Below are 12800 nucleotides of genomic sequence, written 5' to 3' on the forward strand. Positions count from 1 at the left end.
ATTTGAAAAAGCATTAGGATTTAATTAACATACCTAATTATATATTCTATGGAACACAGTGTAAATTTTTATCATTTTGTATGCAAAAATAGATTGATTTATCAGTCTTGTTCGTGTGATTAAATGTTTGCTAATTTACCCTACTTCAGTGGTTCATCAAATGTCTAACTGTCCCACTGATTCTACTCTCAGATTGCAAAGTTAAGGAGAAAATAATTCTTTAAAATTCCACATGAATTATAATCATCTTTGAATCTATTTAAATGTCTGCACAAGGATTTTTCAAGAAACTAATAACTGTAGAAGACAAAATTTTAGCCTGAAAAATCTTTATGGAGTAGTTGGCGCAGTCAATTCTGACCCCTAAAAACCTATATATGACTCAGTATCAGTTTTGGCAGCAGAGACCTATTGTATAGCACAGGGAACTAGATTCAATACCTTGTACTAGCCTATGATGAAAAAGAATATGAAAATGAAAATATATGTACATATGTATGTATAATGGAATCACTATGCTGTACACTAGAGATTAGCACAACATTGTAAACCAACTATACTTCAATTAAAAAAATTTTTTTAAGTGTCAGTTTTGGTCTTTAATCCATTGAGTTGACTAGCTGAGAAGGCTAAAGTGAAGAACTAAAGTTAGAACTAGGTGGAGAGCAGTGTTTGATTTGGAGAAGTGAAAGGATGTATATGGGTAATTAGTGAGCCAAAAGCATCCAGTTTCATCTGTTAGGCTGTGTTCAAAGTTTCTTGCAATGAAGTTTCAAATTCTTATGATAAAAGGGGAAATTATAAACATGTACATTACATAAAATGTAAATATGGTAAAAAGAAAATAGCAAAAGAATGTAAAAGTTATGTTTAAAAGGAGGAAAGATATGAAGGTAGGGTATAGCTCAGTGTTAAAGCATATGCATAGCATATACAGGGTCTTGGGTTCAATACCCAGTACCTCCATTAAATAAATAAGCAAATAAATAAATAAACCTAAAAAAAAAGGTTTGTTAAAAAAAAAAAGAAATGATAAGTATATCTTATCTTGTCCAAACATGGCCCTCTGTCTAAATTTATCTTTGTTTCAAACTTAGACCTATTTCTGGGCTGTAGATCCTTCCACCTACAGGACATTTTGATCTTGTTGCTCCTATATAACTCAATTTTCTTATGTCCTAAAGTAAATTACTACACTGCTCTCTCAAAGCTCTTTTCAGGAAACTATACCACCATTCATCTGACCCAACATTTTCTAAACTCTTCAGAGAAACATAAATGTGTCCAAAAAATGTTGGATCTCCCATGGGAAAAAAGAGATTTATAAATCAATGTTCGGTAAGCAATATGAGAAGATAACAACATTGGCAAAACGATTCTGCTTAAAAATTAACAAAATTCTAACCCCAACAAAGTCTGAAGGACAGGATCCTGCTTGGAAGGGACAGTGGAGAAGTTCCTACATGAGGTTTATTAGCACTTTTAGGATAAAAGATGCGATTTAACTTGTAAATGATGTAGGACAATGGTACAACCCTATTTGCCACCCAAACATTTATGAAAGCCTGCGACTGTGTACTATATGAGGGTTGTTTTGGAGACTTTCAGTGAACTGAAGGTTCATGGACTAGAAAATTAGACAAATGATAAATGGATTCTTTGGATGCTGAACTAGCATTGAGTTAAAAAAAAATTTTTTGAAGACCAAGGTGATTGGTGTTTTCTTGGTAACATCAGCCACTAGTCTATCCTCTCTTTATATGGCAATTAATTTTCTTTCTTGGAATGCTACCACTCCATACATTTCCATCCTTTATCCATCCTCAACTCACCCCCCGATCCTACCTCATCTTCTCAGAAATTTTATATTACAAATGCTGAAATGCTGTTACCCATCACATCCTCTGTGAAGCCTTCCCTAGGCCTTTTCAGGCTATGGTAAGACCATTAACGCCTCTGGTACATTTTGCTGCTACACTGTGAGATCTGTGAGGGTGAAGGCTTTATCATTTTCTTCTTTGTACTTCATTCTGATGCTTCACTTCCTCATTTATAAAACACAGATCGTAATAGAACTGATCAAAAGGGAGTGTTCCTGATTAAATTAAAAGGGATATGTAACATAGAAATTGCCAGGAAGAGTTCTGTGTACATAAAATAATTAAATATATTTTAAATCTATTTATCTAGCTGTCTGTCAATACATTGCTACCATTATTTATTCTATACTAGGAACAGTGTCTGCCACCCAGTAAATGCTGACTGAGTGTTTGCTCATTGAGTTAATTAAAATTACTCTAATAAAGAAATAAATATTCAGTTTATGTCCATATAAAAAGTCTTTGTGGACTTGAAGTTAAGAAATTCTAATGATTTAGATATCTGTTGAATTTCATTTTTTAGAATTTGTAAGAATGACAACCACATTTATGGAATTTTACTCCTCTGGTCAGAAAAGTGGTGGTTTTTGCCTGAAGATGTGTGTAGAAAAAACACAATTTCGATTCTGTGTGTTTCTCTTTTAACTTTCACACTGCTACCATACTCACAGCACTTCTGACACCAGATATGTGGTTATTTTTTCCCACACCAAGAAATTGTAGGATACCAGCTGGGGATACCAGCTGGGTATCCTACAATTTAACTCAATTCTGACACTATCTGCCAGGAGATAGCAGTAGATTCCAGAGGTTAAGGGCTCAGTCCCACAAGATCACCCTCCACCAACTTCAGATACCAGTCAGAAATCCAGGTTGTTACCTGTGCTTCTGACCAGCTGTAAATTGGAGAGTACCATGACCCCCACTCCTTGGATTCAGTTAATTTGTTTATGTAGCTATAGAACTTAGGAAAATAGTTTACTGTTGGCCAGTTTATTATGAAATGTTATGATGGATAAGGTGAACAACTAGATGGAGGAGATTTATAGGGCAAAGTATTTTGAAAAGGATGCTGAGTTTCCATGTTCTCCAGGCAGGCCACTTTCCCAGCACCTTTATGCATATACCAACCTGGAAGCGCTCTGAACCCTGTACTTTCTGGATTTTTGTGGGAGCTTCATCACATAGGCGTGATTGATCATTAACTCCATTTCTAGTCCCTTTCTCCTTTCAGGAAAAAAGGGAATGGGGTTGAAAATTCCAAGCTAATTATGGCTTGGCCTTTCCAGTGAACAGCCTGCACCCAGGAGCCCACCAAGACACCTCATTAGAACAAAAGACATTGTTCCCATCCAAGAAATTCCAAGAGATTTATAAACTCTGTGTGAGGAACTGGCCTCAAAAACCAAATACTAAAAAAAGAAAAAAGAAATTGCTCCTAGTGTTCTTATCACTTAGGAAATTACAAAAGCTTTAGGAGTGATGTTCCAGGAACCAAGAATATATAATCTGTTATCTCTTAGGACAATTTTAAAAAGTGTCAAAGAAAATTGAACTTCAGCTGATCTGTTACCCCACAGCCACTGAGGCCGCTATACCTCTCTTTGTGGCTCCATGCTAGGCAACATAGGCTGCTTGGTCTCATTCAGTGTTTTCTATTAGGGAGTAAAGTATTATCCACATTTTGATTATGCATATTGAAGTTCTTTCAGTGGAGGTGGTAACATCAGGAAGAAGGGAGGAAAGGAATTCCCAGACCTTATTCTCCAGAGAGATGCCAACCTAATAACAGTATGCCATCTAAAAAGAATTTATGAGTTCCAGACATCAGTTAAAAAGTCATAGTACCCCAGACAAGAGCAGCCACATTGAAATGGTAGGAAGAACTGTTACATTTTACCCATGGTAACCCTCTCCCCAAGCCAGCAAAGCTCAGAATAATGGGGAGAAAATGCCTGACTCCTGGCTGTTCCCTTAGAAAAAGAAACATGAAAATATGTCCAACATTCCAGCTTTTCAAGGGGCTGTCCGAGAGACTGGTTTCTGTCTCATCTAATTCAGGGCATTGATGGAAAACTTGCATCCTTTGGATGCCCAGAGGAAACATAAAAGAGAGCTCTGCAGCTTGTTGCAGCATCAGAGAACCTGTAGTGCCACAGACAAACACCAGAGAGAGCAAGAGATTACAGGCTCCTAAAAAGAAACTGACAAACCTCTCTAATTGAGAAAGAAATTATATGGACAGAACCAGAGATGATGCATTCCCAAGAAAGGTTTGAGAGAGCCCTTGAATCTCTAGCCAGGCTAATTGGTGAAGGTTTCTCTTATATAAGCCAGTCTATAAATATAGCAAAAGTTTGCTGTTTTTCAAATGACACAATACCAGCAAAAGTAACAATGCATTTGACTAAACAGGGAAACATGGCCCAAATATAGGAACAAAATAAATATCCAGAAATCACCTCTGAAGAAACATATGGATTACCTGACAAAGAATTCAAAATAATCATCTAAAAAAGCTCAATGACCTACCAGAGAATGTAGATTACTAAAGAAAATCAGGAAAATGGTAAACGAACAGAAGAGCAAACAGTTAGCAAACAATGCAGAAAACAGTCCACAAAAAATGGCAATAGCAAGCTCTGTCTCATTAGTAATTATCTTAAATGTATATGGATTAAGTTCCTTAATCAAAAGACGTACAGTGGCTGAGTGGATAAAAAACTAATACTCTATACAACTGTATACTATCTACAGGATACTCATTTTAGATAAGATGACACATACAAAATAAAATTGAAAGGATGGAAAAGAAAGCAGGAGTGACCATATTTATATCATACAAAATAGACTTTAAGTCAAAAACTGTCAAAGAAAAAGTACATTATATGATAATAAAAAGAACAATTCAACAGGAAGATGTAACAATTGCAAATATATATGCACCTAACATCAGAGCACCCAAACAAATGATAAAGACATTGACAGAACTGAAGAGATAAATAGAGAATAACACAGTAACAGTAGATTTCAATACCTCACTTTCAATAATGGATAGTATAACCAGTTACAAGTTCAGTTAGGAAACAGGGCACTTGAACAACAGTGTAGATCAATTGGACTAACACAGATACAGAACATTCCACCCTAAAACAGAAGAATACATATTCTCCTTAAGTGCACAGAAAATACTTTTCAGGATAGATCACATGTTATGTAAAAACCAAGTCTTAAGAAATGAAAGAATATTAAAATCATACCAAGTTTTTTTCTGACCACGGCATGAAACTAGAAAGTAACACCAGAAGGAAAACTGGAAAATTCACAAATGTGTGGAATTAAAAACACAGAAACAACCAAAGGATCAAAGAGGAAATCACAAGAGAAACTAGAAATCACAAGCAACTAGATGAAGAACAAACTAAGCTCATCAGAAGGAGTACAATTATAATGATTAGAGCAGAAGGAAATGAAATAGAGAACAGAAAAAAACAAAGAGAAAAAACCAACAATATAAAGAGTTTTTAAAAAGATGTCAACAAAATTGACAAGTATTTCACAAGACTGGGTTAAGAGAAAACAGAGAATATTCCAAAAACAACAACGAGAAATGAAAGAGGAAACATTACAAGTAATATCACAGGGTGAAAAAAAAGAATCATAAGACACTACTATGAACTTACACACCAAGAAATTGGGTAACTTAGAAGAAATGAATAAATTTCTAGCAATATATAACCTATTAAAATTTAATCAAGAAGAAATAAAAGCCTGAATAGATCTGAGTAAATAGTAAAGAGATTAAATCAGTAATAAAAAGTCTAGCAAACAAATTCCCAGACCTGATGCCTTAATTGGAGAATTTTACAAAACATTTAAAGAAATAGCACCAATCCTTCTCAGTCTTCCAAACTCATTTTATGAGGCCACCACCACCCTGTTACCAAAACCAGATAAAGCTACTCTAAGGGAAAAAAACAAAACTGCAATATCCCTGATGAATATAGATGCCGAAATTCTCAACAAAATAAGAGCAGACTGAATTCAATAGCACATTAAAAAGACTGTACACCATGATGAAGTGAGATTTATCCTTGGAATGCAAGGAGGGTTCAACATATGAAAAAAATCACTGTACTATTCCAAAATTTAAGTCAGAACTCACATAAGCTCAATTAATGCTGAAAAACATTTGACAGAATTCAATAACCTTTCATGATTAAAAAATAAAGTTCCATAAAGTAAGAATAGAAGAAAATTACTTGCACATAATAAAGACCATATATGAAAAGCCCACAGGCAACATTATTCTCAACAGTGAAAAACTTAAAGCTTTAATTCTAAGTTTGGGAACAAGGTAAGGATGTCCACTCTTTCCACCTCTATTTAACATGGCACACGGAGTTTTATCGAGAGCAATTAGGCAAGAAAAAAATATAGTTGACCTTTGACAGCCTGGGTTTAAACTGCTCAGGTCCATTTATAAATGGACTTTTATCAATAAATATACCATCAGTCCTTCCTGTTTGCAGGTTCTGCATCTGTGGATTTACAAAACCACTAATCAAATTTCAGTCTGTGATTGGTTGAATCCATGGATGCAGAACCTGTGGATACAGAGAGCCAACTGTACTATCCCATTTTACATAAGGGTCTTGAGCATCCATGGATTTTGTTATCCAAGGGGAATCCTGGAACCAATCCCCTGTGTATACTGAAGAACGGCTGTAAAATGCATCCAAAATGGAGAGGAAGAAGTTAAAATATCTTTGTTCAGAGATGAATCTTATATGTAGAAAACCCTAAAGATTTTTACAAAAGTTTGTTAGAACTAATAAATAGATTCAAGAAAGTCACAGGATACAAAAATCCACATACAAACAACTAGTTGTGTTTTTATATACACAGAGAACCATACGCCCAGGTAATCATTGTATTATGCATTACTTAAATAAACCATGTTGTTTATGTTTAAGCATCAACTCTTTCCAAAACTTCCACTAGATACTGATTTTATCACAGAGTTCTAAGAACAGATTTGAAATTACGCATCATATAAATTGCCATTTATACATTTAAAATATCCAGATGATTGACTCAGCTGACATAGTTAGAGAACATGACACTTCATAATCCCAATAACAAATACGCTGGGGAATTGGGCTGCCTGGAGAATAAGGAGGTTAAGTGGCAGCAGACATGCTGATGTATGGACTTTTTCAAGGTGCTGTGCTTGATATTTAAGGATAGTGTTAGAGACATTTTTGAGAAATACTTTCAGTAATTTAAATTATTATATTAAGATTTTTATAAACAACAAATATGATTGCTTATCTTTATTTGTAAGTATGGTTTCCTGTGTGGGAATAAAGCACATGTTGGCCTTTGTCTTAGACAATAGAAACTTGCATATTAGCACCTGGATTTTACTTTTAAGATTAAGAAACATAAACATAAAATTCTTAATCTGAATAATTGAGATGAAAATGATTAAATAATTGGATAAAGCTTTAAACTGCATACATTGAATTCCTTCAACATTCCATTCCTCTTTTAAATCTATTAAATCTTTTACCCTGAAACTTTTTAGCATGGATTACTCTTTTGCTGCTCTGGAGAAGTTTGCTCTATCAAACTCACAGGTATTTGAATAAGTTGCCTTTGGTCCAAGGACAGAGGACAAGACAGGAGAAGCAGCATTTGGCACCTAAACAATCATGAGATACAATTATTAGGCTTAGAGTTGTGTTCTTTCGGCACTGAACACTGGATAAATGACAGAGTTACCATGTATTCTGACTGAAACCAAGCTTTGTTTGTGTCTGTAATAAGCAACCCTGGGATGAACTGGCCCTGCAATGTAGCTATGTCCTCCAGTAAGGGATATTGCTTTTCTTCCAGTCCGTTTTATAAGACATATGCTAAAAAGCAGCCTTATCCTTGGGGAATATACAGGATGCTTGGTAGTAGGCATGTGGATTTGGGGGATTAGACACTTGAATTATCTGGAAAGGCAGCTACCCAGAACCTGGGATTTGGAGAATCATGACATTTTGTTCTACTTCTGTCAATGAAAGGGAAGCCCCAGTCCCATCTGAAGTTGACCTATGTAGTCCCTCTCACTGAGAAAAGAGGAGTCTTTAGTCACAGTTTTCTTGTTGCTCAGGCAGCTGAGTGTGAGTTCCTGGTTTTATTTTTGGGTAATTCTACTAACTGGACCACAGACTGCTTCTCTGCAATTCCTTTCCTGGTAATAGGAAGGTATTTCTCATTCTCATTATTTGTTTTACTAATCAGATAGAATATTTTATGATGTTTGAGGACATTCTAGATCTTTAAACAAGCGAAAGAAGTTTTTGAGGGGATACTTTACCCTTAAGATTAGGAAACACTTTTTATCTATTTCTATAAAAGCATTTTAATTTAAAGGCAGAGCAGTGATTTTCTGCATGCTTTGTTGTTTTAATTGGGAAAGTATAAAATACTGCCTAGGGCCAGAAGAATTTTTGTCTACATATCATCTTCCTCATATAACCAATGGATGATGTTTTGGGGTTAAATATATTCTTAAAAATCAGTGCGTGATCTTAATTATTAAACAGCAGTTCATAGAAGGAACAAAGTAGTAAAGACTTACAACACATTAATATTGTTTTCTAGGGAAGATGATACCTGAGTGATATAAAAATAGCATGTATAGCATTTTATTTTTATAGAAGAAATATATATAAAGGGTAGATAAGTTACATAGCAAAATTTTAGCAGCAATTTTTTCAGATAGTGTGATACAAGTATTATTTATCCCCATCTCTGTATTTAAGTATATTTTATTTTTAAAATTGAAATGTATGTGCATTTAAACATATATAGACACAATTTTTTAAAATCTGAAGGACCTTATAATCTAGTAAGGGAAATATAACATGTACATAGATATCCATTTATGGTAATTGAAAAAAAAGTGTCAAAGTATTACAGATGAAGGACCATGGGTAAGTAACAAGGAAAGATAATATGTCGATTTCTTTTTCTTGGCTTTTAGAGTTTGCAAGGAAAATGCTTTCTTTTTGTCTGGAAATAACAGATTGCTTTCTATTTTTCTATTAGATATGTCAGCATTTATTTTTTAGACATGACAATTTCTGATTAATTGTCTTATACAATTAAACTGAATGGGAGTTGAATTTCAAAAAAGTTAGAAACCAATAATAAACAATTTCAGTTAATGAGTGTATAGAAACTCATTGAGATCACCACAAAATCCAAGTAATAGTTTATGATACTATAATTTCCATTCATTTTGCAACTTGCCTTGCCGTGTTTGACCACTGATTTTATATTCCTATCTGGGAAGAGGCTATTCATCTATTAACAATTATTTGCTATCTTCTGCATGCTGGTATGATTTTTTTTAAAAGCGGAATCATCCACTTGATTTTCTAGATATACCTCCTTCAATATGATATTATAGTTACTATCCAAAGTGGGGTATCAGACTAATTAAGCTGTATTTTGGAACATGAATTCCATAGTTAAGTAAGTTTGGGAAAGTTTGTAATTACATTACAGAACAGTGCAATGTGTGAAACAGTTTAGCTGCAAAAATTTTGGTATCTTTCAGATTCTCAAACACTGCTTTATTATGGTATAAGTTTTTTATTTAAAAAATGGGGATTTCCTTAGTAGGTAGAATTGCTAAAATTTGAGATAAAAGAAAGCTCTATTTGAGCTATATGTAATAGGCAGAAAAATCTTTGTAAATGGCCTGTGGATGCAGTGTTTTGGTATTCCAGAAGATAACTATCTCAAGTTGTTTTCCTTCTGTGATTCATGTTTATATCTTGCCTCTGAATCACATATAAAAACAACCAGCTGAGTGTATGTTGTCAGCTGGTAAACACTTTTTAATGGACCAGACCTCACTTTTGTTTGAACATGCATCAATGTTTATGGTTTTATTTCAGAACATCACCAGAATAAGGACCATTTTGGCCAAGAGAAAATTAAATCAGCCAGTGATGAGAACTTATGAACAAGAACAGACATCTCTAATGGTTCTGTAGCTTATTTTATCTGTTGCTCTATTTCTCCTCTGTGTAGTGTGTTGTGAAGTGTATGATTTATTCATAGAAGACACTGTCACTGTCGAAGGATTGTACTCTAAACCACTGAAGTCTTGACAAAATCCATTAAAAGAAAGGAATAATAATCAAACTATCAAGTATTTAAAGACCATGTTTTATTTTTTTCCCTGAATAAATCCTACTGATCACTAACTTTGAACCATATGAAAATGCCAATGTGTAGCCATTTTCAAACTAAAAAATATAGCAACTTTATATGATCTAAGATAATTTATCAGATTTCAGTCTGGTCAGTTCTGATGGTTTTTGTATTTCATTTCCGTATGAGAAATCAGTAATAATGGAAATGTTTTCTGAGTAGCAGCCACAAATTAATGTAACTAAAAGATAAATTAGCCAGTTGTAAAAGTAAAACTTAGGTTTATTAAAGGGATCTTAATAATTAATCAAAAGACAATATGTCTGTTACACTACTGGGGGCAGTTGTCTGAACATGGCTAGTGGTAATAGTTCTCCTGTTGATTTACAGAGCTTCAATTCCCCAAAATATGTGAAACTAGCTTATTAGTTTTCTGAGGTTGCTGTAACAAAATACCACATGCTTTGTAGTTTAAAAACAATAAAAAAATTATTCTCTCACATTTCTGAAATCTAGAAGTCTGAAATCCGGAAGTGTTAGATCTGTGCCTTCCCTCTTTCAGCTTCCTTGACTTGAGGCTAGTCTCCAATCTCTGCCTCTGTCTTCACATTGCACTCTCTTCTGTGTCTGTTTTCTCTTCTGTGTGTCTCTTATAAGGTTGCTTGTCATTGGATTTAGGGCCTATCATACCTCATCTCAGATCCTTAACTTAGTTATATCTACAAGGACTCTTTTTACAAACAAGGTAAAATTAACAGTTAACTTTAGGGGACTGGGATATGGACATATGTTTTAGGAGACAACTAGTCAGTCCACCACAGTTCTCTTAGATTTCTTTTGAGGAACTGGATGATTATTAAGGAAAATAAATAAAATACAGTTTAGTTTTAGTTTGCTTTTAGTTATAAGTCACCATCAAGTAGTCTGAGGTCTCATGAAGCTCTTTATTCACATTCAGTCTCCAAATAAAAACAAGAAAACTTTCAGAAGTATACTAAGACTTGGAATAAGCAAAAGACAGTTGAAAACACTCTCACATCTACCATATGATCTGCTGGTCTGTAAGGAATTTGGTTCCCAATGGGAAAAGGAGCTTGTACCAGAATGTAAATCTTTATCGAGAAAGTCTTGCTAGAAAGAAAATGTCAGCCGAACAAAATAGTAATCTTAGAGATATAAGTGATTTACCTTCTGGCATAAGATCCCCACCTTGTAGCTGGCTGGTAATGGTTCATAGAGCAGAACTGTATATACCAATATTCTAGAGGGTTTTCTAATGAAGCTGCTTTGTAGTTTAATAGTTCTCTAAGAGATTGTAACGTTGTTTGACTAACAGTGATAAAGGTCTAACTCTTGTATGCAGTACCATTTAACTTTTGAGGTTAATTTGTAAACACCTAAGTTGTCTTTTTTTTTTTTCCCTCTTTGAAAAAGGAACACCTTAAAGGTCTTGGTTTTATTGTAAAAAGTCCATCAATCTTATTTCTAATTTGATATTTTAAATTCAGGATTCCTTTCCCCCTTTCAATTCATCAGTCCCTTGTCCTTAAATCCTATCTTGTCTTTCTGCTGATTCTCAAATAATGAGTGACTAAAAATTTGACATGTGATCATGCTTTTTCCACTCCCATTGAGATGAATCCAATAATCTAAAACCATCTGGAAACATTTGGATGTAACTTCCTCCTTTCCAATTGGTAGAGGTATATTCATTATCAGTTTCTCAGGGGAGGGTTTGTGTTTCACATACCAGCACAAATTACTTCATTCATCTCTTCAAGAAACATTTCTTGACACTGTGGATACTGAGCCTCATGAGGCATATTTCACTTTTAAGGACTAACTGATTGGTAAGAGATATGAAGAAATACACTTGTGGTTATAAAAATAAAATTGGATGCTAGGTAACAACAAATCCCATGAGAGAACATAGGAGGAATTCCTAATTCAAGGGGAAGGATCCAAGGTCTCCCAGAGGAGATGGCTCTTCAGGTAGATACCAAAGGACAATTAGGAATTCATCTACTACTGAATTCTCTTTAACTACTATCTAACACTCTAAAGCAATGATACTTTTGTTTGATAAAAAAAAGTAACTTTGATATTTTATCCTTTCCTACCCAGATCTGGTGTGGCCTTTGGAACAGACACAGAACAGTCTGGTTACCTTCAGAAGCCAAAGATCTCAAAGAATATAGTAGAAGGTATTGAAAGGTAAGTGGATGGACACGTAGGCAAGACTTTACCTCTTTGATAATATATCTTGGCATATGAAGGCTTTATTCCCATAATCATATGGAAAAAAATCTCAAGTAATGTATTTCAGGCTGAAGAAAGCAGCTTATAAGCAAAGGGACCCCAAAACTAATTGTGATTACTGCAACTTCTTGCTTTATGTATTCCCCCTCCAACACAATGCCAAAGCTTTGCAGGTGGTGTTCTCTCTTACCACGGTAAGTCGGAAACTCGAAACAGCTTTTTTGTATTAACAGATTGTGTTGATGTTATTTGAGTAGCAACCATTTGACAAGATTCAGTGCCAAAGGTATATTTGACAATCACGATTTAGCAAATTCATGAGCTGCATGGCTTGGGCCTTAATTTAGAGGTAGGATAGGACTCTCTTTGATTTCTGAAGTCTGAACTTTTGTGTCAGTGGGATGGTGGGCTTCCCTCCAGGATAAACTTTGTGAAAGT

General features: G+C 34.5%; 1 protein-coding gene across 4 annotated transcripts in view; it reads left to right on the forward strand.

The window, feature by feature from the left end:
- Positions 1-12319, forward strand: part of FANCM (FA complementation group M) — a 765839-nt gene extending 753520 nt beyond the window's left edge. For all 4 annotated transcript variants that reach the window (XM_072962981.1, XM_072962983.1, XM_072962982.1 and 1 more), the window contains one exon: positions 12228-12319. The gene's annotated coding sequence lies outside the window, so the exon portion shown is untranslated. The remainder of the gene's footprint in view (positions 1-12227) is intronic.
- The last annotated feature ends 481 nt before the right edge of the window (positions 12320-12800 follow it).

This window comes from Vicugna pacos, chromosome 6 (genome assembly GCF_048564905.1).
Source record: "Vicugna pacos chromosome 6, VicPac4, whole genome shotgun sequence".
Taxonomy (NCBI): Eukaryota; Metazoa; Chordata; class Mammalia; order Artiodactyla; family Camelidae; genus Vicugna; species Vicugna pacos.